An 8,282-nucleotide genomic window follows, 5' to 3' on the forward strand; every position below is an offset into this window, starting at 1 on the left:
TTTGCAGGCCACCTTGTTCGCACACGCTTTTTCAGTTCTTCCCACAAATTGTCTATAGTATTGAGGTCAGGGCTTTGTGATGGCCACTCCAATACCTTGACATTGTTGCCCTTAAGCCATTTTGCCATAACTTTGGAAGTATGCTTGGGGTCATTGTCCATTTAGAAGACCCATTTGTGACCAAGCTTTAACTAACTGAGGTCTTGAGATGTTGCTTCAATATATTCAGATAATTGTCCTACCTCATGATGTCATCTATTTGTGAAGTGTACCAGTCCCTCCTGCAGCAAAGCAACCCCACAACATGATGCTGCCACCCCTGTGCTTCACGGTTGGGATGGTGTTCTTCGGCTTGCAAGCCTCTCCCTTTTTCCTCCAAACATAATGATGGTCACTATGGCTAACAGTTCTATTTTCGTTTCATCAGACAAGAGGACATTTCTCCAAAAAGTACAATCTTCGTCCCCATGTGCAGTTGCAAACCGTAGTCTGGCTTTTTTATGGCGGTTTTGGAGAAGTGGCTTCTTCCTTGCTGAGCGGCCTTTCAGGTTATGTCGATATAGGATTCGTTTTACTGTGGATATAGATACTTTTGTACCTGTTTCTTCCAGCATCTTCACACTATTTGCTGTTGTTCTGAGATTGATTTGCACTTTTCGCACCAAAGTACGTTAATCTCTAGGAGACAGAACGCGTCTCCTACCTGATAGGTATGACGGCTGCGTGGTCCCATGGTGTTTATACTTGCTTGTACAGTTGAAGTGGAATCTTCAGGCATTTGGAAATTGCTCCCAATGATGAACCAGACTTGTGGCGGGCTACAATATATTTTTCTGAGGTCTTGGCTGATTTCTTTTGATTTTCCCATGTCATGCACTGAGTTTGAAGGTTGACTCAAATGATGTCTATTAGCTTATCAGAAGCTTCCAAAGCCATGAAATCATTTTCTGGAATTTTCCAAGCTGTTTAAAGGCACAGTCATCTTAGTGTATGTAAACTTCTGACCCACTTGAATTGTGATACAGTGAATTATAAGTGAAATAATCTGTCTGTAAACGATTGTTGGAAAAATGACTTGTCATGCACAAAGTAGATGTCCTAACCGAGTTGCCAAAACTACAGTTTGTTAACATGAAATTTGTGGAGTGGTTGAAGAACTAGTTTTAATGTCTCCAACCTAAGTATATGTAAACTTCTGACTTCAACTGTAAGTGTTTGATGTGATTTTTGATTGCATTGATATCAGTGTGGTTACAGGGACAATAGAGCCCTGAGTACCAGGCCATTATTAACCTGATGGTCTTTAGCAAATTGAGTACCAACACATGTCCAGAGTACGTAAGAGGAGATTACCATCACATATTCACATCACAATTTTACTGCGTTCATGACTCATAACTGCCGGTGTGGCGGTAATATGGTCACAGCAACCACCCTAGGCCAGACAGTTTACCAGGGCGCATACTCAGAGCATACGCTGACCAGGTGGCAAGTGTCTTCACTGACATTTTCAACCACTATCTGACCCAGTCTGTAATATCTACATGTTTCAAGCTGACCACCATAGTTTCTGTGCCCAAGAATTCCAAGTTAACCTATCTAAATGACTATCACCTTGTAGCGCTCACTGGATCCTGGACTTCATGAGGGGCCCATAGGTGGGGAGGGTAGTCAACAACACATCCACCACACTGACCCTCAACACGGGGGCCCCTCAGGGGTGTGTGCTTAGTCCCCTCCTGTACTCCCTGTTCAGCCATGACTGCGTGGCCACGCATGACTCCAACACCATCATTACGTTTTCTGACAACATGACGGTGTTAGGCCTGATCACCAACGACGACAAGACATAACTACAGGGAGACGGTCAGAGACCTGATGACAGTGTGGTGCCAGGAAAACAATCTCTCCCTCAACATCAGCAAGACAAAGGAGCTAATAGTGGACTACTGGAAATGGAGGGCTGAACAAGCCCCCATCCACATGGACAGGGCTGTAGTGGAGCAGGTGGAGAGGTTCCTCGGTGTCCACATCACTAAGGAATTATCCTGGGCCACATACATCAACACATTCTTTAAGAGGGCACAACAATGCCTCTTCCTCCTCAGGAGGCTGAAAAGATTCAGCATGGGCCCTCATATCCGACCATCCGACCACAAGGGGCTACAGATGGTAATATGTACGGCTCAGTACATCACTTGGGCCAAGCTCCCTGCTATCTAGGACCTCTACACCTGTTAGTCTACACCTGTTGTTTATGAAGCATGTAACAAATAACATTTGATTTAATCCCATTCCCCTCCCTGTGAGCCAAGAGTGAGATAGCTGCTACAAATCACATCCCTGACTGGAGTCCCCTTACTTCAGTGAGAGGAAAGCAATGTGAACAGGATGAACCATTGTCCAAAGACAGGGGAGAAATATCAATACATTTGGACTACACATCTGGAGAAAGTGGTGGGTAGGGTGGGTCCACCCTCACCACTCACTATGAGTTTGCCTCAGAGGGAAAACTGGACAAGTGGAGGCTTGTAAATGTGATGCCAGTTGACATGACTGGACGAAACAGACAGGTTGTTGATCCCACACAGGCCTGCACCTGCTCTGGGTAAAACCAGAGACTGCGGATTAAACTCTGACCAAAGCATACGCATTGTGAACCAGTGTCTGGATTATTGAACACTGCAGTCTGGATTATTGAGACTCCTGAGGAGCAGTTTGAAGAACATGTAATTTCGGGAAAATAACTATCATAAATTCAAGAGTACTTTACCATGGCACAACATCCAGAATCAGGTCATATCTTTGCATATCAGAGATTAATGTCAACCAAAGAAATGGAATTATTGCAAATAGATCTCATTAATCTAGACAATGTCCTGGAAGCCAATATCCCTGACAGAGAGAGGACGGCTTGCAGACTGACAGAGAGAGAGAGAATATGAGGGGGAGTGAGGGAAGGATTTCAGAATCAGACGTGGAAAACTTTAAAACAAACCGACATCTGATTGGATAATAATCTAAACATCTAACCCACCAACCCCAGGGGACGAACCATGTCTCCTGATACAGCCACTAAGAGGCCTGCGAAGCACCTCTCCACCAATGATGAAGAGCAAGACGACCCCTTCTCCATCAAACATCCCGTCTGCTTCCAGGAATGCAGGCTGTGGAGACAAAGAGGGGCCTTAGACGAGCTCCACATGACGCCAGGCTGTGTAGGTGGGCCCATGGAAAAGTGAGGTCCTAACCCATCACCTGATCCGACTGTAGACTGTTTTTCAGTTTCATAGGGAGGCAACTGGAGAACTTACATCAACATTCTGATGTCTTCAACAATATACGCTTACAGCTAAAATAAGTGAAAACTTCTATGACCATTATTTAAATAGGGAAGTCAATTAAGAACAAATTCTTATTTTCAATGACAGCCTATGAACAGTGGGTTGACTGCCTTGTTCAGGGGCAGAATGATAGATTTGTACCTTGTCAGCTTGGGGATTTGAACTTGCAACCTTCCGGTTACTAGTCCAACACTCTAACCACTAGGCTACCCTGCCACCCGCTACCCAGACAGTTAGATTTTTTGTTCTGACAAAGACTTCACATGATGAACTCAAGACATCAAGATGAACAATAACTTTTTGGACATTGAAAGAGGGCAAAGACAATGGAGCGAACCAGAAAAGACAAACAGACAAACAGACACACATGCACACACAGACACATGCAGATGGACACGCACAGACACTCACAGGCATTCATACACCCACGTGTGCACAACCGTCTGGTTACTGTGTGAAAGCGGTAGCATCTGTTGGTTTATTACAGAGATAGGAGAGTTTATATTGAAGAGACAGAGATAAACAAAATGAAGATGCATATTCCTCACTGTCTCAATCTTTCAATCTATTCTGAGGATAGAGTGAAAATCCCAAATGGTGGGGGACAGAAAGTGGTGCCATGGCAAAGCTAATTGTTAGTCAGAAAAGCCAAGATGCTTCCTAGACGTCTCTGAGCTGGAGTTGGCCCATCAGTTCTGGCCCATCATCCCGTTCAGCGGTGACAGCGGTGCTTCCCTTCAACTCCTACAGCATGACGTAACTCCACTAAAGGCCATGTGATCACCATTATAAAGCTTCATGAAAAACACCTATATCCTGCCAGTCTCCCAATGCTCATCAATAGAATTGCAGTGTATTCAGTGATGTGAAACATTCTGAACCCTGCAGATTTTATATTTGATTTATTTCACCTTTATTTAACCAGGTAGGCTAGTTGAGAACAAGTTCTCATTTGCAACTGCGACCTGGCCAAGATAAAGCAAAGCAGTGTGACACAGACAACAACAACAGAGTTACACATGGAGTAAACAATAAAAAAGCCAATAACATAATAAACAAATCAATGACAGTAGAAAAAAGAAAGTCTATATACAGTGTGTGCAAAAGGCATGAGGAGGTAGGCAATAAATAGGCCATAGGAGCAAATATTTACAATTTAGCAGATTAACACTGGAGTGATAAATGAGCAGATGATGATGTGCAAGTAGAGCTACTGGTGTGCAAAAGAGCAGAAAAGTAAATAAAATAAAAACTGTATGGGGATGAGGTAGGTAGATTGGGTGGGCTATTTACAGATGGATTATGTACAGCTGCAGCGATCGGTTAGCTGCTCCGATAGTTGATGTTTAAAGTTGGTGAGGGAAATAAAAGTCTCCAACTTCAGCGATTTTTGCATAGATAGACAACAGAGCTGACACAATTCCCTGTTCAATCTGACAGACAATGAAATCTGTTCTACAACGTACAATTTGAAGACGAAATCTGGCCAGATTCCTGGGAGCAAATCCCATAGATGACGGGGATCAAGAGGTTGTGAACCCTCCCTTTGGCGAACATGCCCTTTTTCATTACTGGAGATGAGTACTATAGATTGTATTTATTGGACCCTTATTTTACCAGGTAAGTTGACTGAGAACACATTCTTATTTACAGCACCGACATGAGGAATAGTTACAGGGGAGAGGAGGGGGGATGAATGAGCCAATTGGAAGCTGGGGATGATTAGGTAGCCATGAGGGTATGAGGGGCAGATTGTGAATTTAGCCAGGACACACTTACAATGAGTGCCATGGGATCTTTAGTGCCCACAGAGAGTCAGGGCACCCGTTTAACAACGTCCCATCTGAAAGACGGCACCCTACACAGGGCAATGTCCCCAATCAATGCCCTGGGGCATTGGGATATTTTTTTGCGGTCAGGGGAAAGAGTGCCTCCTACTGGTCCCCCAACACCACTTCCAGCAGCATCTAGTCTCCCATCCAGGGACCGACCAGGACCAACCCTTCTATGCTACAGACCATAATAAATTGTGGAAGTGTGTTCCGGAGGCCATTAAAAAGCAAGTCTGTCATTAGCATGTCTCTGCCTGGTCATCTCTTCTCCACACAGCACACACATACGGTGTATTCGGAAACTATTCAGACCCCTGGACTTTTTCCACATTTTGTTATGTGGAATGTTTGCAAATGTATATACTTAAAAAAAACTGAATATCACATTTATCACAAGTATTCAGACCCTTTGCTTGGAATTGAGCTCAGGTGCATCCTGTTTCCATTGGTCATCCTCGTTTCTACAACTTGATTGGAGCGCACCTGTGGTAAATTCAGTTGATTGTACATGATTAAGTAAGGCACACACCTGTCTATAAGGTCCCACAGTTGACAAGTGTCATGGAATATTCTTTTTTTCTCAATTATTTATATATTTTTTAAATGTACCCCTTTTTCTGCCCAATTTCGTGGTGTCCAACTGGTAGTTAGTCTTGCCTCATCGCTGCAACTCCTGTATGGACTCGGGAGAGGTGAAGGTTGAGAGCCGTGCGTCCTCCGAAACACAACCCAACCAAGCCACACTGCTTTTTGACACAATGCCCTCACCAATGTGTCGGAGGAAACACAGTACACCTGGCGACCGTGTCAATGTGCACTGCGCCCGGCCTGCCACAGGAGTGGCAGATAAACAGATAATAAAACACTTTATGGAACAGCGGGGACTGTGAAGCAACACAAACATTGGCACAGACACATGCATACATACACACACACACACGGATTTAGTAATGTAGATATATTAGCTGCTTTGGCAGCAGCTAATGGGGATCCATAATAAATTCAAATACAAATACCATGGAACAGCTACAGGTCAAATTTCAATATTGAAACAATGTTGTAAATGTGGGAGAGAGACAGCAAGGTTATTACAAATCTCTAGTGTTGAAAACCAAATGCTAGTCTAAAAGACATGGGAGATGATGTCTAGATGCTTTTTACAGTGTAGATCTAGTATATAAATTGCCTGGCTGAGCTGATGAGACAGTGGATTGCGCAGTCAGATGTAACAGAGTAAATAATCTTTTCAACATCATATAATTAGCCGGTGGTAACTTGTGGAATAGACACCTTGCTGGAATGCGGTTTTAACTAATCCAATCCAGCAATAAGGATTAGACTCCAACTTTGTAGTATAAAAATCAGTTACACACACACACACACACACACACACACACACACACACACACAGAGATTTAATATTGTAGATATGTGGTAGTGGTGGGAGTAGGGGCCTGAGGGAAATCTGTGAATGTATTGTAATGTTTTAAAATTTTATAAACTGCCTTAATTTTGCTGGACCCCAAGAACTCTACTCTTCTTGGGGTCCAGCAAAATTAAGGCAGTTTATACAATTTTAAAACATTACAATACATTCACAGATTTCCCTCAGGCCCCTACTCCCACCACTACCACATATCTACAATATTAAATCTGTGTGTGTGTGTGTGTGTGTGTGTGTGTGTAACTGATCTTTATACTACAAAGGGTGAGTCTAATCCTGGATGCTGGATTGGATTAGTTAAAACCGCATTCCAGCAAGTAATAGGGATCCATAATAAATACAAATGGAGACTTGCAGCTGTAAAAGTTGTCTCTACAAAGTATTGTCTTTGGGGGGTGAATAACTATCATAAATTCAAGAGTACTTTACCATGGCACAACATCCAGAATCAGGTCATATCTTTGCATATCAGAGATTAATGTCAACCAAAGAAATGGAATCATTGCAAATAGATCTCATTAATCTAGACAATGTTCTGGAAGCCAACATCCCTGACAGAGAGAGGATGGCTTGCAGACAGACAGAGAGAGAATGTGAGGGGAAGTGAGGGAAGGATTTTCAGTTTTTTTGTCTTGTTTGTTTCACAATAAAAAAATATTTTGAATATTCAAAGTGGTTGGCATGTATTGTAAATCAAATGATACAAACCCCCCAAAAATCTATTATAATTCCAGGTTGTAAGGCAACAAAATAGGAAAAATGCCAAGGCGGTGAATACTTTCGCAAGCTACTGTAGTGTTGTGTGTTCCTTCCAAACAACTCAACTCCACAGAATATTTTGCCAGTAGCGCTGTGGAACATCCAGATCCTTCCATGAACACCATTTTTGTTTAGTGTTTTATGTATCGTAGACTCGTCAGAGATGCTAGCATGTTACAGAGATTTCTGTAAGTCTTCAGCTGACAATTTAGGATTCTTCTTGACCTCATTGTGCATTCTGCAATGTGCTCTTGCAGTCATCTTTGCAGAACTCTCCTCAGGAGAGTAGCAACAGTGCTGAACTTTCTCCATTTATAGACTATTTGTCTTACCGTGGACTGATGAGCATCATGGTTTTTAGAGATACTTTTGTAACCCGTTCCAGCTTTATTCTTCATCTTGGGTCTTCTGAGATCTCTTTTGTTCAAGGCACGGTTCACATCAGGCAATGCTTCTTGTGAATAGCAAACTCACATTTTGTGAGTGTTTTTTATAGGGCAGGGCAGCTCTAACCAACATCTCCAATCTCGTCTCAATGATTGTACTCCAGGTTAGCGGACTCCTGACTCCAATTAGCTTTTGGAGAAGTCATTAGCCTAGGGGTTCACATACATTTCCCAACCTACACAGTGAATGTTTAAATTATGTATTAAATAAAGACAAGAAAAATGCAATAATTTTGGTGTTTTTAGTTTAAGCAGACTATCTGTTGTTGTGACTTAGATGAAGATCAGATCTAATTGTATGACCAATTTATGCAGAAATCCATATAATTCCAAAGGGTTCACATACTTTTTCTTGCCACTGTATAAGCAGACTGGTACACATTAAGACCAATATAAACTACTCATGTATACTGTAGCTCAATGTGTTGTTTTTGGATTTGTTGGAGAGAAAATAAAA

General features: G+C 42.5%; 1 pseudogene; it reads right to left on the reverse strand.

Moving 5' to 3' along the window:
• The window catches only part of LOC109904016 (transcription elongation factor A protein 3-like), a 38,913-nt pseudogene extending 35,152 nt beyond the window's left edge, over positions 1-3,761 (reverse strand).
• Between the last annotated feature and the right edge of the window lie 4,521 nt (positions 3,762-8,282).

The sequence above is a fragment of the Oncorhynchus kisutch genome, linkage group LG2 (genome assembly GCF_002021735.2).
Source record: "Oncorhynchus kisutch isolate 150728-3 linkage group LG2, Okis_V2, whole genome shotgun sequence".
NCBI lineage: Eukaryota > Metazoa > Chordata > Actinopteri > Salmoniformes > Salmonidae > Oncorhynchus > Oncorhynchus kisutch.